Source organism: Oryzias latipes, chromosome 12, assembly GCF_002234675.1.
Source record: "Oryzias latipes chromosome 12, ASM223467v1".
In the NCBI taxonomy this organism is placed as follows: Eukaryota; Metazoa; Chordata; class Actinopteri; order Beloniformes; family Adrianichthyidae; genus Oryzias; species Oryzias latipes.
The window spans coordinates 15,447,320-15,473,339 of record NC_019870.2 but is presented as its reverse complement, the minus strand read 5'-3'; the positions used below and the strand labels follow the sequence as shown (position 1 = coordinate 15,473,339).

At 38.0% G+C, this 26,020-nt stretch overlaps 1 protein-coding gene across 3 annotated transcripts in view; it reads left to right on the top strand.

Annotated features, from left to right (window-relative positions):
* Positions 1–222: 222 nt before the first annotated feature.
* Positions 223–26,020, top strand: part of strbp (spermatid perinuclear RNA binding protein) — a 77,519-nt gene continuing 51,721 nt past the window's right edge. For 2 of the 3 annotated variants that reach the window (XM_023961168.1, XM_023961170.1), the window contains exons 1-2: positions 1,218–1,387; positions 22,683–22,769. The gene's annotated coding sequence lies outside the window, so the exon portion shown is untranslated. Of the gene's footprint in view, positions 337–1,217; positions 1,388–22,682; positions 22,770–26,020 lie in introns of those variants that run through there. The other variant, XM_023961169.1, reaches the window with a different exon arrangement.

The following is a 26,020-nucleotide window of genomic DNA, read 5'->3' as shown; positions in this document are numbered from 1 at the left end:
TTCTTCACAGTAGGCTTTGAAACACTCCATTTTTTTGCAGAATTTCAGCAAAACTTTAAATTCAAAAATAAAGTTTCTTTTTACTTCATTCAGCTAAGCATTAGCTTTGTCAGAATAAAGGGGAAATATATAGTTGCACTCAAAAGTCCAGGGTACAGGTGAGAATGGGCAGCAGCATCTCATGCGGTCCAATAACGAGCACGGAGCGTGACCACGTGATCAAATCCCGTTGCCTCTAAATGCCTGCTCGGCGGAGAGAGCAGCCCGGAGAGTGAACCTCATGGATTCAGTAAGTGGGGAAGTAACGACGACGGCCTTGACGAGTGCAGCTCACAGGTAAAACTGAGCAGCTATTTGTCTTTTGCGTCCGTGTGATGCATGCAGCTGTTACCGCGGTGAGCTGCGGGACAGGAGGATGTGTCTCAGGACAGGTTACATTTGCCATCATTCGCGGGGGGGGGGGGGGGGGGGGGGGGGGGGGGGGGGGGGAGTAGGAGTCTGCGCTCTTCAGCGCTACGGACGGGACAAACAGCATCACCCGACCTGGCCGGTGGCTGAATATGCACCATCTGCGCACCCCCCCCTCCCCATTCCCCCCCTCCTTGCGTCCTGCAGGCACATGGCTATTGATAGTTGACTGAAGCCCCGTAATCCCGGGTTGATCTCGTTGATCGGTCACTGCCATTTCCGAAACAAGAATGTCGGTCTAACTTTAATCTGCCCCGAGATCTGCTTTAGTTGGCAACGCCCATTTCCGAACCGATGGCGCGCGCAGGAGAGGCTTTTAGGTGCTGTTTTTCCAGTCAGCCAAGCTTTTTTTGTGCTGAATTTTTTATAAGGAGGTCGACTGGAGAATAATACCGATGATGAATATATCGCCAGATGCTTTTTTTTTTTTACCAGGAAAAAGTCTGTTTGAAGGAGAACAACACAATCGTGTTTGATCATAAATAAAGCTACCACAATCAACCATTCATTTCGCCTGTACATCTAATTTCATTTTTGTTATTTTTTTTAAACTTTTTGTCACGTTTTTCCTTACACACTTTATAATAAATCTCTTGCATCGAAGGATTTTTACGCCACGACACGTCGCTGTTCCTCTAAAAACATAAAAATTCACCAATTTTTCTTGCAGCTTTACTCCAGCGGAATGAGTCGACCCTGCTCCTCCACGCATGCGCCCTGACACCTGTCATCTCAGGCGTATTCTGTCTTCTCTCTGTTCAGTCTCGTGCGAGACATAGACCAGCACGCGGCCAAGGCTTAAAGAGCTCGCGCGCGCTGTCCCGGCTCCCCGGACTGTTGTCATTTTGTTGGATTTTGTTGTCTATTTCGATCGGGATTTTTGTGTATTTCTGTTAGTGACGGACTACCACACCAAACCGTAAGTGCTTTTAATTTTCGAAATGTGTTTCCTCGCAGCTAAAAGTGAGAGCAGTCTCACCAGAAACATGTTTTTATTCACTTCGGACTAACTTGTAAGACATTTTTTCTGCGTTTGGTCAGAACTGGTCACGAAAATGACCGGAACAGGGGTTTGGTATTGTTTCTTTGATTCATACTTTCGATTTTCTTTGTCTAAAATAAAAAAAGAGGAACTCGGGACTTGAAAATTCTTGAACTTCCAAGTTTTAAAACACCTTTGAGGAACTGTTGATTGGCTGCCAGAATAATGGAATATTCTCCGACAAAAAGAGTCAGTTGGACCGTATCTCATCTACAGCAGGTGTCATGGCACACTTCCGGACTCCGTTCTTTGTTGAAATAAAAACTTAAAAAGTGTCGCAATAAGAGATTTAAAAAGCTATTTTTTTGTAATCTTTTGTATTTTGTTCTTGTTGCAATGCACTATTTTTGTCCCTCTAGTCACTTAAAAGAAACCAAAAGTGAGTGCTCTGTTGCATTGTAGTGGATTGATATCAAGCCATTTCCTCCCACTGTCTGTCTGTGTTTTGTACGCGGAGTAGAAAGAGGAAGAAATGCTGCGCTGCTCCTCTTTCCTGCTGAACCAGCTTTTTGGCATACCTTATGCTTGTAGCCCATGTAGTAACCACGAAAAGTAGCATTGTGTCCCCTTTCTTGGAAGATCAAATTAAGCAGTTCAGTTTATCAGCATGCAAAGCTCTTGACACCTGCAACCATGCAGGAACTTCCCAAACAAAAGCTCAGGCTTATAGCTTTCCTCTTGGTATTTATGAAACCTGGCAACCGTTTGTTTTCTGCTTCGATTCCCTACTTAACTGAGCTGTTCCTTTTGTGGTCCACTGCTGCTTTGTATAGTAGGTTGTGCTGGTTTATCAGGTTCTGGTTCTTGCTGATCTCCAGGTTTGACTAATGGTCGGTTGCCCTGGGTTATTTTTGTTTCCTTCAGTATGCTTCCTCCCCACCCACCCATTCACTCGTGAGGTGACCCCCAAAACCACACCTGCCCTAGTTAGAAAGAGAAAGGTCTTTGTGGAAACACACACCTCCTTCTTCATCCAGTGTGTTAATGGAGCCAAAACAGACATCATTTGTTGTAGCTTGTTACAGCATTGAAACGGTAGTTTCTGTATAGAGGAAGACATGGAAGTTGCATGTTTTGACATCCTGAATTCTTGTTTATTTGTTTATGGTTTTGACCTTTTTTTTATACTTCAATGTTTTAGAATGTTTTTGGCATCACTTTCACCAAAAATGAGGAGCATGGGTTGGATCAGGAGTTTGCAACCTTGTAGCGCTAAAAGAGCTACTTGGTCCAGTTTTTAACTGACCAAAACCCAACGAAAACCAAAGTCCCAACTCGGTGTTTTAAAAACATACACTATATTTTTTAGTGGACTTTAGGCCATTCATTTATAAAATGTAGCTTTTAAATAGTTACAATAACGTTAGTGTTATATTTTTCTATTAATAACTTTAACTTCTTTACTTTTGATGGTGCAAGTTCCTTTCAAAATAAAATATACCAAATAATATCCTCCAACTGCAGCATATTTTCTATCAGTTTGGTGCGCTTTCATTCTTTTTCTCCTTATACTATGAAATATAAACGCAAACTTCGGTGTAGAATCCAGATTTTTTATTTTTTATTTATACATGTTTACGCAATTATTTTCTTAAATACTGAGCATCAGCAAGACACTGTTGTGCAGAAAAATATATAGGAATATGTGCTTAAATTATCAACTTAATAACTTAAATGTTAACTTAATATTTATTCAAATTAAAGCCAAAGAACCACAATGAAGGGATAGAAGAGCCGCATGTGGCTCCGGAGCCTCCGGTTGCAGACCCCTTGGTTTGCGAGTGTGTTCTGCACTTACAGAAAAGGTTGAGGACCAGAGGGGGTTTGGTTGAGCTGGCATTACATCACCATGATTACTTTGCTTTTGCTCTTTATGGTTTTCAGAGCACAAAGATTTTTTTCTTTTCTTTATTTTGTATATATCAGTTTTTTATTTATTTGCACGCTGGCCGTGACTATTATTGGATTCCTTAATTACTACCTGTATTATTTTGTTCTGATTGCCTTTCATCCATCTGCACATAGAAAAACTGATAAAACAAATTTGAAATGTTTCTTTTACATTTCAGATTGAGTGTTTATTGTTCGTTTTATAGGGTTTGGATGTTTGATTTATTCTTGATGTCAACCAGCTGATAAAAGAACACTGAGTTGGAATTGTTTGCTTTGGGGTTAAACAGGAATTTAATTTCCACAAATGGAAATGATATGCGCCAAGATTGGAGACATATATGGATAAAATAGCAGCATACTAGAGATATAGCATACTATATCTATTTGGAAAAATAGGCTGTAATAATGCTTTTATATTATTTTAAGATTTAGAAAAACTCCTTTTCCTCTTTGGGCAATGCTATATTTGCCTTTTGCCGTCAAAAGCAGGCGATAAGGTTTCTTCCAAAGAACTCTAACAGAATGTGCTACATAACAAAAACTATATCCATGTTTAATGTAGTTTAGGTTTTCTTTCTTCAATTCCTTTTGTGTCTGTTTTATGTAAAAGCAGGGAAACAGCGTCACACTCCTGCTGCCGGAGTCCTTGTTTGTTTTATGTCGTGCTCTCAGTTTAAACAGTTTAGGATCTTGCGCACTCACTACCTGACACCTTAACTGCACAAGTTGTCTTCCTCTCTCTCCCCACTGCTGCTTCTGCAACATTTTTCTTTGGGGGTCTGGTGGTGGAACAGGAGTCCTTCTCTGAGTCCTAGGGTTTGAGCTCACAGCAGCTTATTTAGTCCTGTCCGCTGAAGAAATTAAACACTTGTACAATTGGCTGGAGAATTAGTCAAAGGTTTCCTTTTTGGGTAAAATGGGAGTTGGCTGTCAGGGTTTCCGTAAGCACAACAGGGAGTTGGTAGTCCCGCTTGTGCTTTGGTGAAAGGGAGACTGTGCAAAGGGCTTGACGGCCACAGAGCGCACTGCTGTTTTGAATGTTCATCCGCACTCAATCATAAAAAGATCCATGTGTACGGTGGTGACCATATCTAGCTGTGTTGTTTGCCACGCACACTTGCTAATACACATGCAAACACACACTCTCTCCCCCACTGGATTTCATCAGAAACAGGAATGGCTTTCATCATTTCCAACATCTTCCCAACTGGCAAAAGAACAAAGAATGCAAAATGTGAATATTAGCTCAGTGTGTGTGTGTGTGTATTAAATGGGAGATGGGAAACATTTATTATTTAGTTTTTTTTGCAGAAACTGCATTTTTCCAACAGCAGGCACTGCAGCCGTTCCTGTTTCCTTTCACCTCGGTGTGGAATCCCGTGAATGGGTCACAGGGACAGAAAGGGAGACAGACAGACAGCGAGAAGCAGAGATGTAGAAAGATGGCCATTTAAGGTTTTCCAGTCTGTCTCACAGCTTGCACAACTCAACAACAAAGAGAAAAAAAAGATATCTTTATTAGAACACGTTTGTCAAGTTATTATAACATCATTATTAGCTTGTAACAGATGCACTCAAGGACATGTAAAAGTGATATATATTTTTTGGTGTTGACAGCCATAAGAGCTGCACTCTTGATGCACTAATCCAAAATAACAACTGAATGATTTACATTCACCCCACTGTCATCAGTGCCCTGTTTATAGCAGTTTCACAGCTTTCTTCAGCGCTATTGAAGTGGTCAAAGCAGGAAATAATTTAAAGCAGTTCACTTTGTAAAACACTGTTGTTTTGTTGAGATTTAGTTCAGTAATTGTTTGACATAGTCAATAATGAAAAGCGTTAAATCCCTGTTTTACTCTGCAACATTTCAAAATAAAAGGGGGGGGGGGGGGACTTCACATTCAAATTTATTGGTAAAATGTATTATTTTGACATCCTATGGCAAAACTACGGAGCCCGTGTCCTGACATGGAAAACATAAAATATATCTCGTTCCCACAAATTAATATTCCGTTCCCTCAAAATACTACTTCGTTCCCTCGAAATAATTCATTCGTGCGAACAAAATAATTATTCACGTCATAAGTCATTCATAAACACGGATATGCTTTTCCATCCTGCTGCGCTGTGACCCACACTTGTTGAAGAAAGGAAAAAGAAAAACAAGAATGATCAATTTATTATTGTCTCAATGAATATAAGAAAAATATAACATTTAGGATGCCCAAGCTTGCGCTTCGCCACACCGCAGTGGTTCTCCAGACATAGCTCCTAGCTCCGCCGCAGAGCTCTTTTGCTTGTCATGCTGACATTCGGGGATATTGTAGTTTAGGTTCGAATAGGAATAATAATATTCAGGACTTGTCTTTTATTAACATACTTGTTAGGAGTCACTTAAAATCCGAAGGCTACTCGATTCCCCTTTTCATCCGCGTAGCTGATAGCTTGCAGTTTATGCATATTTAACATAGATTATATGCAATTATTTCATAAATCGTACGCAATTGTGCGTGTTTTTTGTGAGGTGCATAGGCAAATTTGTGGCTTTCCACGACTATTCCAAGAATGTCTAATGGACTTTTCACGCATCTACCACCAATGTATAACTTTAACATCGCGCACATGTCGCGTTCCAATTTTGTAATCGATGCATGAATCACTATTGAATCTCATACAAACAGTGCAATAATCACACACTGTTCATGTTCTTAATTTATTTTGGTTCTCTGTGTGGTTCATTTGCAATACATATATAATTAATGATTAAAGATTGTTCTCTGCCGTTTTTGTTTAATTATTTTAGAAGAATTGTTGGCAAATTATGCATTTGGTTCACGATCTTCCTTCTAAATGAAGTCTTCTTTCTCTGCAGAAATACTGTTACATTTTGTGATGTATGTGAACTGAGAACAATTCGGTCCCAAGCCCTGTTGCTTTGAGAGGGTTGCGTCAGGAAGGGCATCCGGCGTAAAACATTGCCAAGTTTACCATGCGACTCGCTCGCTGTGGCGACCCCTGATGGGAAAAGCCGAAAGAGAAACAACATGTGAACTGAGAACAATTGATTTTGTTTTTTTAAGCAGTGTAGCACAATGGAGGACAGCGTGTAGATAACTCAAGGAGACATGTTTATGGGATCCTAACAGCTTCAGAATTAAATGAAGCCTCTTTAAATTTTATTTGTATACTTCACTGTATTGTTGTTGATTTAATCTTTTATTTTTATTTTTTTTACATAGCAACTTGGCCACAAAAAAGTAATGAAATATTTAACCCACGCTAGTTAGTGCAAAAATAAACATTATTTTAAAAACCTTAGGATTATTAGTTATCAGAACATTGCTGTTTTATAGATTATGCATTTTCTGAGGAAATGAATTATCTACCTGACTTTTTAGGAAGGATTCACACTGTTGGATTGTTGCTGATCTGTGATGTTTTGACATTTCCACACACGTGTTGGCTAATGACAATATCTGATGCTTAAAAATGCTTTTATTCCCCTTCTGAAGAGTAAAATACCATGTCAAACTATTAAAAATACCCCTTTGTTATTTACCTAAAACCAAATCAGCATAAAAAAAAACAAAAGAGTAGTTTAGCATTTAAAAATGTTAACAAACTCAGTTTAAAAGAACTATGGAAAAAATCTTTTAAGAAAATTGCTTTTCTTTTTGTCTGTTTAATCATGCATTGATAGTTTTTTTTTTGTTTTTCTTTGGCGACATCAGTTTTGGTAACTTTCATATTCAAAATACTTTCCAATTTGACCTGAACGAAGCAGAAATCTGATTAGTTGCTATACCAATACATCCCCATATGATCCGTTTCCCAGAGCACCCACTCTTAATATAGTGTGCTCATGTTGATGGCCCAGTTCTCACCCCCCAGCCCTACTGCCAGCACGCACGCGCACACACACACACACACACACACACACACATGCCTAAGTGATAACCCTCCCTTATGCCTCCTTCTTCTCATGCCCCAGCTCTGCTCAGTGTGTCAAAAAGAGCTTAGATAAGGGAAACCATAGCTTACTCTTATTCAGGCTTCCAGGAAAGTCGAGCCATTTATTTATTCCAAGCAAACCCTGTTTGGACTACAGATGGAAAGTTGCCAGTTGGAATCCCAGTATGGTTCAGCCACTGTGGTTGATTGTCGAAAATTTTTTTAAAGGTATTAAATCACCAAAGTCAGCGGTGTAAGACGAATTAAAGTGTTAAGTCAAAATGGATTGTGATGCTTCAGCAAGTTCTTATATTTGTAATTATTTTGATTACCATTTAAATAAAAAACTTTAAAATAAAGGAGAGGTAAAGCTGTATTTATTATTTTCTTAAATTAGTGTGATATGTGTTAGTTGGGAAGCTTTATTCTAGTGTCACGTCACACATTTCAATATAGTAACTTACTGTTTTTATCCACAACAAATTCTAAAATAATTTTTAGTTTGGCAAATGATTTTTTTTTTTTAGATCAACCTCATGTAAAAATAAAATTGAACTGCGAAGAGCCTCATAAAATATTCAGTATTTATTATTTTAGATCTAAAAATAGTTATTTTTAAGGGCATGCGAACCCAAACAGATGTAAGATAGAAATCAAGCAAATATTGCCAGTTTGGATTGTTTTTATTGACTTTTGGCAGTCCTTGGTTTAGGTCAAGGCGGGTCTTTTTGATAGTGAACCTGCAGACCAGCTGTTCTCTCCATAACACAGCTGGAGGCGGACTGCATGACAGAGATGCAGCAAGGTAGAAAGAACGCCATATACTTCACCTTCCTTCTGCTTAACTGGCTGATGTTTTAAAGAGAATTTGAACCCCAAATGCTGCTTAGTTTTATCTGAGTCAAACTATATTAACTAAAGGGGAAAGAGTGCACCTTTTTAACTGTTATTTTGGGATCTCCACAAAAAAAAAAAGTAGCAATAATTTTAAACTTTTTGAATAGGGACTAAAAAATTGGACTGAAAAACATAAACTTTGTTCTGTATTTATTTCAAAGAGCAAAGCCAGAGCAAAACTACAAAGCAAACTGCAGCACTATACATTTTTCAGTAAAAATCATCAAAAATACTCCCATTTAGCAGTTATGTCTTTGGTAATTAAAAAATTTTACTTACTTGTACATTTGTTTTTTAACTTTCTCTTTCTCTGAAAAAATGCCTTGTGAGTAATAAGAGACTTTTTAGAGTTTCCTCTCAAATGGTGCTTTTGTGATTATTATTTATTTTTTAGAGAAAAGCTGGCGTGATTTAAAGAAAAAAAAAAGTAATACGTATCCAATTTTTCTGCATCCAACAGCCAACGTGGACACCTGCATGACTCAAGATTCCCTGAGGCATAATTTTTCATTGACAAATGAAATTTGTTATTGCAGTTCCTGCTGTTTAGACTGGGGAAAAAAAAGATTTTCAAATGTGTTTGCCATCAGCAACTGATAGGATTGCCATGTTTTATGGATTTGAAGTTGCTACAGTGAAGTATACCCTAATGCTCCTGTTATTTGCTCCACAGCTATTGAACTGAATCCAACCATTGTAGTTGTTCTTGCTGAGAGGATTTGGTTAAAAAGCTGAGGATGCAATAGAGCAGCAGACTTTTCTGACACAGTTATACGGTAGAGAGCAGGCGCCTGGCATTTGCTATTAAATATTTATTTAGACATTTTAAATATTGAAATATATTTTCATTTTAAGATCTTTTCTCTGTAGTTTCTACATCTGCTTTGCCACACACAGCCAGCCAGCTGGTCATGCTCTTATTAAATCTTTTTCTGTTATCTGTCTGATGGTAATGAGATAAAACACTTATACTACTTTATGTTTAGTTATACATTTTAACAACTAGAGGAAATGTAATTTAAAAAAATAGATGAGTATAGACAAGGTATTAACATGTATCAGCAGGAAAGATTTTTTACAATAATAAACTATCTCAGATTTTTCTGAGGAAAAGCAAAGAGTTTTATAACCTTTTTTAAGAATAAACTTCCCTATCCTATCTACCTCTACAAAGCTGTGGGCGCAGATAAATGAAAAATCTTTAATTATCCAAAGTTGGGCTGCATATGCAGTCTCCGGGCACTCCGGTTCCCTCCCACGGTCCAAAGACACGCTGCAGAGGTTCATTGATGAGTCTAAATTGTCTGTTAGGTGTAAATGTGAGTGGTTGTTTGCTGTGTGACCCTGAGACAGAGTGGCAACCTGTCTCCTGCCTTTGCTCGATTGTTGCTCAGTAGGCTCCAGCAACCTCCTGGCACTGAAGTTACCATAAATAGCATAAACAAAGCAGCATAAACAAAGCCTTTATATAAATAGAGCTTTATAACCATATCTTCATTAGATCTTTCGGCCTCCTGTTATAGCTCGTATTAAAGATCCCTGGTTCTGGTATGTAATTCAGTGCAGAATTTTCAATCTCAACACGTAAGCTTAAACAAGTGAAGAAAAATGATTAAAAAAGAAATGGTTTGTTGCCCTACAAAGGTTTTTGTCTGCATACGATCACTAGGAAATGGTGTTTAACTAAGATTAGGTTGGATGACATCCATACAGTACAAAAATTCTGCAAGATTGTTGCATTAGGCACACACAGTCACACACCCAAAAAAGCCACATTTTCATATTTTTTCTACAGTTATGCTCAATAGTAAAGATTGTTCCACATTCATCATACTATCTGAAAAGCCAGTAAAAAGTTCAAGACAGGTTAAAGTCACCTGCTGTGACTCTATGCCATTATAATTTGTTTAAAATAAGGTAACATTGAAACAAGATGACTTAAGTTGTCGTTAGATAAACTCCTACACACATCTCGAGACACATTCTTTTTAATTAATAATTGCTGTTCTTGCAACCTGTCACAGCCCAGCAAGTTGCACATTCTTTGGATAGATGAGTCATCTTTTGTCAGAATGTTGAGACACTTTAGATTCTTTTTTTAAACTGAGAATATATTTATTGTCTTATATGTTGTAAGTGCTTCAATTTTGACAAGATGAATCATGCTGTACTGACATTCAAAAAAGCCTCTTTTTTTTTCCAGGAACAGGAAAAAAAAGGGCAGCAAACTGAGTTGTAGTATGCAATTATCATAAAAAAATATCTTGCTGCCTGTTGGGAGATCATTGTAGTTTCCAGCTGGGAGGCATAGCCATCCACGGCATAGTGACCAAAAAAGATGCAGATTAGAAAACAGAAACATCACAGAAGTCTGAAGACTCATTAGGATCTAGATGAGCAATACTTTCCATTCACTTAGAAATAAAAGACTTTTTCTCTTAAACATAATTTTTATAAAAGTGAGGGTGTTTTTTCAAACCAACAAAAAAAAAAAAATTCAAGGTTAACAAACTGGGCGTGCCGCACATTTAGCCTGATAGAACTGGGTGTTAATCACAATCTTTATTTGCATAATTGATTTAAAAGTCCACTCCTTCATTGGACTGTTATACAGTCTGGACAAACATGTCTATTAGGGATGAAGAAGGAAAAAAAAAGCCAAGGCTCTGTTAATGAACAGGGAGTGCAAAGCTAACACGATGAAGGTGACATCGTCTTCTTCTTTGGGGAGCTGGTTGATAATTGCTGTACATTTTACTCAGATTTATCCTTCTTTAAGCCTTTAGAAATGTGTCAGAGGACTACAGAGGAGAAGTTGGACCGTCAGCATGAAATACTTGCATGATTGCAAAGAAATCATGTCTCTCTTTTTTTAACCTTCCTTATCTTGTCAAGAGTCATGGGATTGCTTGAGCATAAAGCTTACGTCTCAAAATCTAAAAGAGTCAAACATGCCACTAGTGAAACTTTATGATAAAAAACAGCATTATTTTTTTTTATTGTTGACTATTTAAATATTTCATGAAATATTCATGATATTTAATGTAGTACTGGAGCATAATCTGCGTGACATGCATTTACTGTTAAATTAAAAGAGAGCGTGTCAGATTAACACCTTCACAAATCTAGTTTAATTACCATTTCATGTACCTAATGTGGTATTTAGGAAGAAGGACTATTCATTTGGATGTATGCACACCTCACCTATGTTTTATTTGTCCATTATTTCAGAACTTTGACCATTGGAAGGCCTGACAAGGCAATTTTATGTTTCCTCGTGTGCGCACAGGCAATTCAAAGTGTTTGACAGAAATGCTATACGCTTTTAGAAACTCTTACATAACATTTGAACACATTTCCTTTGTATACTTTGTTTCAGTTTTGTTAATAGTGAAATTGCAGCTTCTCTGTTCTTTTCTTTTGTTACTGATGGGGCAGTGGGCCATGGATGCCGCCTGCTGTTCAGCTAATCAGCTTATAGAGGAGTTAGTCATTCGAAACCATGATGTTACAGCAGGTAAATAAGTAAAATGGAACAATGGACTGTGAGAACATGGATTGAAAAATGCTGACTCAGCGGCTCTATTAAACAGTTACATTTGATTTTTTTTTTATATGCATCTAGTCAGCTTTCACATTGTTGAATGTATAAGAGTACAATACTAATATAGCAATGTTAACAATAAGGTTGGTTTGTCACATTTTTTTTACTAGAAAATGCATATATATATATATATATATATATAAATATATATTAGGCCTGCACAAATTTATCGTTATCGCAATATCAAGCTGTGCAATATGCATATCGCAAAAGACAGCAAATTTGCAATAAATGGTTACCTTAGATGTGGCCAAACAATCTTATGGCAGCTTGAAGTGTTTAATGGATTGAAAGAATCCCTTTGTGCATTTGACCAATTAGATGGACACCTTCACGTTGTTAACTAATTGGATGGCGCCCTATTATGTTGTATGTTCGCCTCCCATGTCAACAAGGGTCATTTGTAGTATAATTTTTAAGCTGTTGTAATGGAATGGGAATAATATTTTTGGTTGTTTTGCTAATTGTTTATATACCGCAAATTATATCGTTATCGCAATATTAATTACTAATATCGCATATCGCGAGTTTTCTTCATATCGTGCAGCCCTAATATATATATATTTAAAAATATCAAAGTTTAGTAGGTAAAGAATAAAAACATGCAATTTATTTTTCTTGTTGGAAATCATAAAGCCCATTTACTGCTCGAATCCTATGGACTTTACACCTTTCAGTTACAGAGCAATACCTGCATTGTATATTTTTTTTTTTTCAGACAGCAGTAGCAGCTTACTTAAGTATTTTATCTTCATGTTGGTAATTTTACTCTATATGAGAGGAACCAAAATTGATTAGCATGACTTACTGTAGAACATGTCATGCTGTAGAACATGTCAAAGCTTTTGAGCTGTAGCAACCTACTAAAAATGGATTAAACACAAACACTGAATGTTATGTACTCATCAACAGATAGGATTGGTATAAACAAAGTGAACTCAAAAAACTCAAAAGGGTTTTCAGTAGCAGCTTTGTGTTGTGTTGTAGTGACCGTTTGGGTACTTGCGTAATACCTGGTTCTTTGATAACAGTGTGGGAATGACTTTGGGTGTGACCACTCACAGAAAAATTAGCCAGAAAATCCAAGTCCAGTGGTGGAACTAAGCCAATGTTTGTGGCTCTTCACAGATGACAGTCCTGCCTATCAAATTAGCACCCCATCCCATGAGGGATGCTTCTGTTGTCATGGTTACCCAAGACATAACTGTCCCATGCAGAGCACTTGCTGTCAGCCATGCAGTGGGTTTACATCAGAGGGACAACACTGAGCCAGCGATAACACCTAAGGTTTACGTATGCTTTGTAATCTGAGAAATTCCATGTGTGCAGGATAAACATTGTTGAAAATACACATCTGATTGATTGTTACAAATAAATTGGCAAAGCTCTTTGTGAGTTTGTATTATGAACTTGTATCTTGTTAGATGACTATTTAACACATATCCATCAAGACAGGTTACTTCCTTCTTTGAAACGAGGAAGTGCCAAGAGCTGGATTTCCCCTTTCTGTACAAGGGAATTGTATTCTCATTTAATAAACATGCAATCTTAATTCACTTGCTTTGCCTTGACGTATTAGCAAAGGTAATTAGCTACAAATCTGCAAAAACTAGCTAGGCGTATGGCTAGTTTAGCATGGGCACAGCTCACATTGACGCAGACACTGCACAACTATATAGCTAACCAACCCAAAGTGTAGTTTAGCGCTAAAAACAGCAACACTAACTTCATTAAGCTGCATTTGGCGACGTGCTTCATAACAAAATACCTATCAACTAAATAAACTATCCAGTTAGCCTGAACATGCTGAAGGGGAAGGTGTAAGGCTTTCCATGGAAAGAAAGTAATAATGAAATAGGATGGTCATTCAATTGTATTCATTGGAGGGGGCGGGTCCCTGACTCAACCTGTCTTTTGGAAATGGACAAACATGCATGATACTTTTGGAGCTTCCGTAATTGTGATTCTGTGATGCATGGTTTCTGAAACAGACTGTCCCAGTATAAGAACTGCATCATATTTATATAGATTTTTAGAAGTTCACAATTAGGTCCTTTCTTTCCAAGCTCACAGTGTACCATAGCACCGCCATTATGAACAAATGTTGGACCCCCCCCTGCTGTTTTTATATCTCTATAAATGAAGATGAGTTAATATTGTGTTCCACCGTGCGAGAGTCACACAAACACCCAACAGCACAGAGGGAAATGAGGCTGAACTAGCACTATTACAGCAGGTGGTGTAGGTGCAAAGACGTAGGATCCTGGAGGACCACAGTGTTCTTCTCATGCTGTGGCCTGGTCAAAGTTATTTCTGTTTCATCTAGTTACCGAGCAAAGAAGACAAGCTATGTCTGTTTTGAACTAGTGCTGCAGGTTAATCCATTCATGCTTTTGCTTCCTAATGATCTTTGGTTCTGGATATTAAAGTAAGCTGTATGTAAGCACATTATTATATCAAAATCAAATATGTGGATTTTTAGTGAAGTAATCTTGCCGAAAGAAAAGAAACAAGCAGTTGCAATAAGCTAACAGATGTTAGTGCGTTGTATTTTCTTTTCTTTTAAATTATGTATCAACTTTGCTCGCAAACCATTGGTTCTCTCATCTGTTATGCAGTTGACACATACTGCTAAAACAGTATGTTACGAAAGCACCTAGATTAAAATGAATGAGTAAGAATGTTTAGCGTTTTTTTTTTTTTTCATGGGTTCAGATTTAATTGCAGCTGAGAAGTGCTGACCCACTCGTATTACACGGCTTTGAATCAGTCTCCGAGCTGCACAATGCAACGATAAAAGCGCTGGAACAGAGTGAACGGACTATAAAATGTGTGAACTACGAGATTAAATGTCACAGAGAGTCTTTTTTTTTTTTCATGGAATTAATGTAGAATACCTGAAATGCCCAAAAGCCTCCCATAACGTAACAGGTTTGGTCCTGTTATGTAAACAAATCTATGATCCAGAAGAATTTTAGCCCATGCTTAAAAGATAAACAGCGGGGTAAAGCTGTTAAATGTCTGAAATTACGAAATGATGTTCACTGCAAATCTCTTTCCAGGTAATCCTAAAATAATAGCACCCAGAAATGAAAGTGGATGCTGGCTTCTGTGCCACAAAAATCCCTTTACTGTTAAAAATAATATAAGCTACCTTGCAGGAACATAGCTGTCTTAATGTCTACTAAACCTTCTGTTTTAATTACATGGCATAATATCAGAAGCATAATTTACACACAAAAAACTCTACAATTCTACCTAAGAGTCTGGTAAATCACAGTGAGGAAAAAAGAGGCATTGTGGAGCAGAAATGGATTGTGGGAGCTGGGTTAATTGCAACACATGAATTGGGGAGCTGCATATAAGATTCCAAGTAAAGACTTTGCATATTAGCAGAGGGAATAAAGGTGTAAACAATAACAAAGGATCGGTGGAAAATAAACATGTGGGAAAGAGGAGTTGGACAGGCAGTCTATTAGACAGATGGATGGAAAAATGTATAAAATTGCACAGAGACTCCCCTCATTCTGAACTGAAGACTGGCTTCTGCCTCAGACTGATACTGCAGGCTGAATCAATGTCAGCGCTCCCCCTCTCTTTCCTGTCTTCCTTTCTTTGGGAATTCTCTGACCTATTTAGCTCCTTCAGCAAGCAGCAGCAGAGTTATTTTTACATATCACCAGGAGACAATACTTTGTCCTCTGATCGTCCTCCTCGCATCTATATGCTTACCTCTTTTCCTCCTCCACCTCAGCCTTTTCCAGTTGTATCATCCTGTTTTTGGCTTCAAACTGTCATCTGCCTTTAGGGATCTAGAGATCAGGCAAAATGGAGCTGAGATTGTTAGATATAGAGTCAACTACTATGGTAAATGTAAATCTCACAGGCAACATTTAAAAAAAATGTATAGCTTGTTTTAAATATAGTACCTCTCACTTGTAATTTAAATTTCTTTAAAAAAAATGTTGTACCTCTGAATAGGAGAAATGGTGCAGTTGATCCTATTATTTTATTGAGTTTGGTTTCAAGGAGAAAATGCTATTCATTAAGACCATTGTGTAAAGTGATGTTCTGAGTTAGCAAAGTGAATTGACAGGCCATGTTAATTTGTAGTTCCGATATGTTTTTCATCGGGGCTTGTTCTATGCCCTCTCCTCTTCACTCCTCAGGGGAAGGTGACAGGGAGCGAGTAGACAGGTCATCTATTCGCTCCTAATGATGATGGATGGCAGCACTGTGGAGAGCCAGGACACCCAGAAAAATAGAGCGATGCGGGGAGATAAAGAAATGGAGCAGTAGAGCAGAAGAAATCTGTGTTTATGTTTGCCGGCTGGTGGGCAGATGGTGGGAGTTTTAGCGATTGTCAAGTGTGCATGTCAAAGTCTGAAGGGAGAGACACAGGCGCACACAATCTGAGGAGTGAAATGTAAGAGCGTCTTAAACTTTCAGAAGACGTCCGTGCAGAGCGCGCACAGCTCTCCCTCTGACTCTGCTGACCTGTCTGAAGAGGCAGCAGAAGGCTCCGGCGGTCTCTGGGGTTCTTTCACACACACAGATAAACACTCATTTTCTCAGTGCCTTCTCTGACTCACCGCAGCTTTTTGCTGCTGAACTCTTTGTATTTTACACCTGCTACGGATCGTCTTTCTGTAGGCTGATTGTTCACTGTGAAATACTGGAAACAGTCTTAGCAAATTATCTGTTCCGTTCTTACCCTGTGATTAAAAAAAAAAACCGCATCAGAATTTGAAAAAGAGAGAATTGTTTTATTTTTAAAGGTAAATTATATAAATATAAAATATAAATCAGATTCTGCTCCTGAAGAAGAAGCCTCTGTAAGCGGGGCTACAGTGGCGTCCGTCTCTCAGCTCGCTTCTCTGCTCTCACATCCTCCCATCTGAGACCTTCAACAGCAGAGGAGCTGCTAGACTGATTGAGAGGAAACGTTGAGACCTATTCTGGCTGAGGTTGCAACCCCGCAGACATACATGCACACACAAACTCCGACACCCTGGTGGAGTCTTACCCTTTCCAAAGTGCAGACAAGGAGACAGGCTGTCGCTATGGCAACCTCTGAGAGGTGTTAGGATTGGGTGTTGGCTGTATTTAAAAGAGCTACCATACGCCGCCTGGGGCAAGTGTTACACTCTGTTTAGTGTTTGTGCTGGCTGTGTGTCTTGATACAAGTGTGTCTGTCAAAAGACTGGGGACCTGTCCTACTATTGGCTCCTCCCACCTGTCTGTCTTTGGCGTGCTCTGAGCGTGCTGGCAGGTGTCTCTAGATTTCATTTACCACAACGACTCGTAAAGCTTGAAGACTGACTTATTAATGTTGGTTGAAGAGTAGTTATGTGTGTAATTGAATGAAATGACACCTCACAGGGAGTTAAACATTAATAGTTTCTGAGTCATTACTTTCCTTTTCTTGAATTAGGATTATTTGTCTGATTTTTCATTCTACATATGTAGCACTTAATGGTGATAATCTAAAAATGTAACTCTTTTTGAACTTTTTGACCAATTCCCATGGAAATATTTAAGATTTGTCCCCTACTTTTACCTGATAACGCTTTAAATAATTGTCATAAAAATGTAAGCTTGATTAAATAAAACTTTTCTCGCCCTTCTTCTCTGTAAACGTTTTCACAAAGGTTTCTAACGTTTAATAAAAAAAAAAAAAGCTTGGGTTGAAATATGTTTATGAGTGAGCCTTTCTAAGCCATATTTCATTCATTTTTCATTCTCTCAGCACTTGCTGCCCGGAATTAAAGACATGGAGCTGACACTAAATGACTCTGCAACGGCTTCAGCTTTAGAGGCACAAGTTGCTTTTGTTGTTGAGAGGACAGCACAAGAGCAAAGCTTTCTTATCAACAACAATGCAGAACAACAGGCGTAGTGTGAAGACTTCCTGCCACTTTTCACTCAGTTAACACTTCCCTAAAGAATTCCTGCTTCTGACTTAATCTCATTCTGTACATTCGCTCACCGTGCAGTTTGCAGCAGCCTCTTTTTTTCACTCTCGATTATTTTATGACGTCTTTATGTTTTGCATCTGGTAGCAGGTCCAGACTATATTTTTAAAATTATATTGTCATTAACAGCCATTTTTAACACATAACCCATGTCTGAATGTGGTTTTTTAATGCAATAAATGTCGAGTTGAGTTTGAAACTGATGAGAAAGAGAAGAAAAAAGCTCAGGAGCCTCAAATTCTGCAATAATTCTGTTTCTCCATCTCATCATATTAGTACATTTACTAGGGGTGTGTATCGGCAAGAGTCTGGTGATACAATATATTTCACGATACATCTCAAGTGTCAGGAGTGAAGCATCTGGAACCCACTACAAAAGCACTACAATCCATTTTAATATGGAGCAGGCAGCAATGTGGCACAGAGTTTCAGTTTGGTATGCATCCCAAGCAAAAACGAAGTAGCACATGTCTCATAACAGCAAAAACTGCGAGGCTGACTGAACATTTAGCCTTTAACACAAGCTGATTCTCGTGAGATTTTGTTGTTGTTTTGGTGCAGCGTAGCTGCTCAAAAAGGCTTAGTGTGCTGTGCCGCCAAATAGCGGTCAGGGGTTTAAGCGGAAAATAAGAGTCAGACACTGAAGAACATGCATAAATAATTAAATAAATGTCATCTTGACAGCATTTTAAATCAATACAAGTATTGCCAAATGAAATATCGCAAGATTTTACAGATAGCCAAATAAATTTTTCCCTACACCCCTAACATTTATTATAATAGATATTCTTTTTTGAGTGCAGTTAATTTTTCTTTTTACAGTTTTATGGTTCATACTTTTTCTATAATTTTTATAACCATGTTTGCTTCAGTGACAAAAGTAAAGATGTGGATTAATTTTAACTTTTTATTTTTTATTTTAATAAAAACATTAAAAAAATTGGTATGCTTCTTTTTGTAATTACTGATATAGAAAAAACATTATAACTTTTTTTTGGTCTTCTTGATACGACATTGCTTGTTTGTTTTAGGGCCACCAAAAAAAAATAAAAAAGTAAAATTACGAGCTTTTAGGTCGTAAATTTATGAGAAAAAAATAGTAATTTAACAGTTATGACTTTCTTTCTCGTAAATTTACACCTTAAGTCGTTATTAAAAAAGTATTTTTTATTTTTATTAAGACTTTTAAGTCGTAATTAGTCGTTTTTTTTTTGTAAACCAGACCTAAAACTCCGTCGTAGCTTGTTAAAACGTTTTAATTGTTAAATAAGGTCAGATTACTTACTGTATGAGTAACCCAGTCTACATAATTAAAGCAGGAAGCTTTAGACATTATCAGCGATACTGTTTTACCTGTGAATAAATTGCAGCAAGAAATCTGTGCAGTGTGGCAGCAGAGCTGAATTTTCTTCCATCTTATCCACTTCATCACCACTGTCTGCACTCCCCGAGCTCATAATGATGAGACACAGCCTTTCATCTCGATTCAGTAGCAAAGGCTTCCTCTGGGCACCCACATTTCCAAGAACCCCAAAAATAAAACTCTGCCAAAACTTTCAAGATGCATCAACCAAGCTCAGGTGCTCAGAATGTCAATACATGTTGGTTGTTCCATCGTAAAATTTGTTTTTCCGTGACGATTGCTCCGTTTTGTAATCTTTGTGTTGATTTAATTTGATTCCTCTTGGCTTAAGTGGCAATCACTGGCACTGACGGTCTGTGACTAACAAGCTGAATGTCTCAATGGAGAAGTTTTATTTATCCAGACAAGTTTCTGTACCACCTGCTGTAGCATGAAACAGTCTTTGTTTCTGCTTCGCTGCATCTCAGTTTGACACCCAGATTTTTTGTTTAGGCTTCATTTTTACAAATTAGATGTGAAAGATTGGTGAATTCAGTGAATGTTCTAGAAATAAAAGGATTTTTACCCTATTTCATTATATTATTTTCACTCTTTCAGTACATCACAAAGTCATTAGACATAATTGTCTGACAGGAATCCATGACATCAAACCTTTTCAGAAATGCTCCACTACAAGAAGAGCAAATAAACTGAATTTTATTCTTATTTTCTTAAATACATCTTAATGTTATGTTTGGATTTTAAAATTTAGATTCTAGACTTCTAAGATGTACTTGACCAAATCGTCTGTAGCTGTATGAGTCTGATCCAGACAGATTACAGATTTACTAAAGGCCTTTTGGTGAAAGTAGCCTCCAAAGCTCTCATTAAGTTCATCATGAGGTTTTTGTTTGTGGAAAAACCTGGTTAGCTGCTGCTCTTTAACATCTGTATCACCACGGTTGAAAAAGAGGAAGTGAAAGTGGCAGCTCTTTGTTTCAGGCTTGCTAGACTGGCTGGCAGGTTGTCGTTATGCAAATGTTTCCTATGGATATCACAGACGTCTGAGCAACAGACGAGGCTTTTAAGGGACCTTTGCTGCAAGAGAAACTAACTCTTAAGTCTGCTCTTTGAAAACCTGCAAAACTTTATCATTAGATAAAAAGAGGACAGGTTTGAGAAAAAAGTTCCTACATTAAAAAGGAAGTTCTTGAGGTGACTTTATGTAAAGTAATTAAGAAATGGGTTAAAAAGTGTATGTAGATTTACAATTGATATAGTATTTGTTTCTGAAATCTATTGCATTGATCAGCAAAAAGGTTGAAAACCAGTTTTATGCAATCTTATACTTGTTTTCTGCCCCCTGGTGTTCTAATTACACATAATTTTTAACCTATCAGACAGGAAATGAACAAAGAAGACACACAGCCAAATTAGGATTCATACTTTTACTAGAAAAATCACAATTATTTACCAATTAAATGTTAATCATATGTTCAAAAACTCTTGTATCAAACTTAAAAAATATTTCAAAAACACTGTCACGTATTTACCCTTTTATGGAGTGTTGAGGTAATCCCACTTTAATTATTTCTATAATGCAATATGACAAATGGAAATATAAAAGAAAACTCTTGAATAGAAAAAGCTGGAAAAAGTTTTTTTTTCTCTTTCGGCTTTTCCCATCAGGGGTCGCCACAGCAAACGAGTCGCATGATAAATTTGGCAATGTTTTACGCCGGATGCCCTTCCTGACGCAACCCTCTCAAAGCAACCGGGCTTGGGACCGGCACAGAGGTAGAGAAGGGAACAGGGAGCAGCCCGGATTCGAACCCTGGTTTCACGGACGGAAGGCGCCGCAAACCAGCACGAGCTAAACTGGCTCCTAAAAAAAAAAAAAAAAAAAGCTGGAAAAAGTAATGACATTTTTTTCCTTCCATGTGTCACACACAATAGAATATTGTTTACTGATCACGGATTGTGTCACACAAACAAATACATTTACAGAAGTCGTCTTCTTTCAGGTTGAAAAGCTGTATTTAGATTTTTTTTTTAATACTAGAGCTTTAAGCAGACATGGAATGATTTTGACTGCCAGAGCTTATGTTTATAAGCTCAAATGATTTTAGTAACCAACTCCCACCTCAGGTATGATTTATCAGCCAAGGTGTGGCCACATCTCAAAGCAAGTCGCTGCAAATCATTTCCATTTGCTTTGACTTGATTTACATGACTGGCTGATTTAAACTGGGGGTGTGCCTTCCCTGTCATCTCTGTCAAACATAGAGAGCTCTGTGATTACACTGAACACTCCAAAGGTTATAAACGATTGAATTTGAATCTACCTTTTGCTATAGATTCACTAGAATATTCCTTTTTTTTTTTACTGAATGAAGACATCCTCTAATTCTACCCATAGTCATTCATCTCTGATGATTTTCCTGGTGTTTCCCTGTGCTCCACTAATCTACATCTCTTTTATTGATCTCCAGTCATTTGAATGAAAGTTAAACAAGATTATTAAACAACCGCATGTGGATGGTTTATTGATTATTTGTGGCAGCTGATTAAACCGTTTGTGGCCAGTCAGCCTACACTTGTAGATAGTTATGAAAGTATTGTTATAGGGTTTGTTTGTTTTTGGAATAAGTTGTTGGTAAACTGGAACTTTTTTTCATAGAATAGCTCAGAATTGTTCTAGATACTGTTGTTTATTCAGGTTGCTACCCTTTCTGCAGGTCAGCTGCATATTGTACATCACAACAGATTACTTTAACTATGATATTTGAATTTATGGATATTTTTTCATTCCATGTCAGGGAGGTGTATGGAAGAAGAATCGGTCAGTACTGCATTGTTACAAACCATGCTGGAAGTGTTGTGCAGATAAGCTAATATGCTGCTTGCAAGGACAAACATGTTTCTTTTAGAATACAGGATTTTCTTTTTTTCTCATCAGTCACTGGCACAGTGGGACTCGGATCAACTATTCTTTGTGAACACTTTGAATGAAGAACATGGCTGAAAAAGCATCTGTTTTGTTTTTATGCATGAATACAAATTAGACGGCAGTGCCCGCTTCCTTCTGGCTGATCTGTGAAGAGACGCACTGATGTTAGAATTTATTTAGTTTTATTCCACATGGAAGTTTTGTTTTGTGTTTTATTCTTTTCATCTTCTTTCTGGCTCCGGTTCCCACTTTGCTGTCCCATTGCCCTTTGTTAAGATGTTGGCAAGAAGAATAAGAAAGGTAATACGATCCATTGCACAGTTTAAATATGCACTTGCCAAACCACCCATTGGAGGTTTTTTAGTCTTTTGTCTTCCCATCCAACAGTTTTTATTTTGGTTCCAAAATTATTTTGCAAGTAAATATACACTCTTTACATCATGATTGTCTTATCTTCTTTGTGTTTTGTTTTTTCTTCGTGGCTAATGGAAGTCAAACCGCACATGATCTTTAAGTTACGGTGAACTTTAATAACCTCTGAACTTGTGTGTTCTCAGGTAAGCGCAGGATCCACCCCTGTCAAAACACTGCAACTCCAGACCGACTTTAGAGGAAAGCACGCTAACGGGAGGACAAAAAACAGGGTGAGTAAAAATAATGACAGAATCTTTTATCATCTATGACCTTCTATGAAGATAGAAATCGTTAGCTTTTAATTTGTTTACTCAGCTTGCATGTAGGGTACACCACTAATGTTTGTGTTTACAATTTTTACAGCTCAGTCTGATTAATGACTCACATTATGTCTGCCTACGCTACTTTGATGCTGGCTCCCATTCACTGTCTTTGCTGTCCACACGTTTCTCATAACACAGACTTTATTTTAGCTTACACCATGCTGACTTTAGAAGGACCCAATAGTTAAATTAGGGTGTATTCAAGTATGCATGGTATGTCCACAAACCCATATAGTTTAATCTGAGTCTGGCTTACTTTAAATATGAACTTAAATTAGTTCATGTGTTCGGAGGGCGGTAAGCATCATAGGTCGTGTTGCAGTAATTTTGTGTATCTGGTTTCTTTTTTAATTAAATGCTTATTTTAAATGCAAAAAAATTAAAACCACCCCTTTCTTTTTTGGGGCCTCATGTTCAAGAGTGGTTGTACCACCTCTGTACTGTGAAATTTTGGTTACTTTTAAATACTTTGAGGTTCCCGTTTGTGGTCCAAATGAAGCTTTGGACAAGCCGGAACCCTGCAGGAGCAGTATCGCACCGTTAAGCATCCAAACTGCTTTCTCCTTCTCTTTCAAAGTTGTGAAATCTTGTTTTCACACTCGCACAAGGCAAAATGTGACACTGAAATGCTATCCTGAAGTGCATTGGACCAGCGTGTCTATTTCATGCTGGAATGGCCTTTTGAGAATAAACAGCTGTGTTGGTTATTTGCAGGATGTACCTGCACATATGTCTCCTCTCCAGTCCCATACTTCAATGATCTACTCTTGCAGTATTTTTTTGTTTTGTTTTAAGAATTGGAATTTTAGTGAGCAAAGGAAGTTGTTACATACCAAACACTTGGTGTGTTTAGTTGGCCGTATTTTGGTCTTTCAGTGTTTGTGTTTGTGGCTGTAGAGTTGACTCTTCTTTGATGAAGGACCTGCTTACGTATGTAAACGAGCTTTTATCCGACTCACTGGGTGGCTTTTCCTCACTTATATTTCAATGGCAGTGTATTAGTGTCTGCATGCGTGTGTTTATGTGTAAATAATTAATTGCTGTAAAGGTTTTATTGGTAAGACTGAACCAGGCAGAACATTATGCTCTACTGCTCCACCGCAGTGCAACATTATTAGACTGAAACGTGTCTGCATTTTTTCAGGGGGGAAATTATATTAGGTGGCGTGCCAGTGTTAAATTACTCAATTTAGCTTGTATTAGTGCCACCCTGAGGATTGGCCCGTGAATCAGGGCATCTTTTCATGTGACATACCATTAATGCAACACATTTCCCATTGGGGATCCATGCTGGATGTCTGTATTAAGTTGATTTGCTATAGCTGACCTTTCAAATTAGGAATTTCAAACTGAATGATTAGTTGTTACAGCAGCAAAGTATATTAAATAGATTATTTTGGGGGAACAATGTTTATTTTTCCATTCTATATTGTGAACAAAGTTGTACTCACAGGCCTTTAAACAGCAGAAACGGTGCAGAAGCTTTGTTTTGGTGACTGAAGAGTATTAGGAAAGCAGCATTTGGCTTCAAACGTAACCTCAAAGGTCAAGGTCAGATCGCACCATCGATCGCATATCTTAAGTAGTTATTTGAAGACAAACGAGAAGGACAGATATCAAAGACTCACTCTGATCATTTGTGATCGTTTTTAAAGTATTCCCAATGATCTTTTTTTTTAGTCATACTCCAAAAAACTGTTTTTCTAGGACATAGTTTCTGCAGATGGGAAGTTGTTTATTAGAAATCTAAGTCGAAGGAGACTGTGTGAATCAGGCCTTCATGGTAGAATATCTGCTAGGAAACCACTGCTAAATAAAGGCAACAAGCAGAAGAGACTTGTTTGGGCTAAAGAACACAAGGAATGGACATTAGACCAGTGGAAATCTGTGATTTGCTCTGATGAGTCCAAATTTGAGATTTTTGGTTCCAACCACACTGTCTTTGTGTGATGCAGAAAAGGTGAACGGATGGACTCTACATGCCTGGTTCCCACGTGAAGCATGGAGGAGGAGGTGTAATGGTGTGGGGGTGCTTTGCCCCCCCAAGTACAAACTGCAGACAACTTAAAGCAAATTTTTCTTTTATTTAATCAAACGCCAGACAAATGTAACCCCCATTTCTGGGATGAATAATAAATAAATGAACACACTCTTGGAATCAAAGTTAAGTATAAGATTTTTCTTCTTCTCACTCCCTTTTGGACTCATTTTGTTTTATATAATTTTTGTCTCGTTTTTGTCTTATTTTGTTATTCTACACTAAGCCTGCACAATATACCGCACATTTATCGCCATATCAAGCTGTGCAATATCCAATATCCATGGCAAAAATTGCAATAAATGGTTACTTTAAATGTGCTAAAACAATCTTATGTTAGCTTGAAGTATTTAACGAATCAATTAAATCCAATCAAACATTTGACCAATCGGGTGGACCCCTTCATGTTGTTGACCAGTTGGATGAAGCTTTTTATGTTAGATGTTCGCCTCCTATGTGGACTAGGGTCAGTTGGAGTACATTTAAGTTGTGTAGACTCTTATTTAAATTCAATTGTTGCAGTTAAATGGAATTGATGTTTTTTGGTTGTTTTACTGTTTGCTCAAGTATCGCAAGTTATATCGTCATCGCAATAGCCTACGTGCACGATAGAACTTCCGGTTAACTTCCGTGTTTCGATTGTAAGGCCGACAACTTCCTGTTGGTCGTGTTATTGTTGTGGTGAGTTTTGTTGAGTTGCTAGTTTTGAGTAAATAGGAGCGGATTTCGGGTAAAAGAGAGGCGTTTGGTGTTTCAACGCGTGACAAAGACATCACAACATTGTTGTGTGCCCCTGTGTGCGAATTCGTCAAAGTACAACAGTACTCTAAGCTTTCATAGCTTTCCAGTAGATGTGTCGGTGAGAGCCGAATGGATGGTAAGAGTACGGCGGGAGGACTTCACCCCAAGCAAGACGAGTCATGTTTCGTATTTGCAGCAATCGGAAAGAACGCCTGATCGGAAACCAAATGCGTCATGTAGACCGCTGCGCTCTCGCCCCGCTGGCTCTTCGCCTCTCTTTCACCCCTCACGAGGGAGATGCGGGGGGATGCGTGCCCACTGACATCTGGACCCCGCATCCGAGTTCTGCGTTCGGGCTCCGGTGCCAGTGGACCGAGTG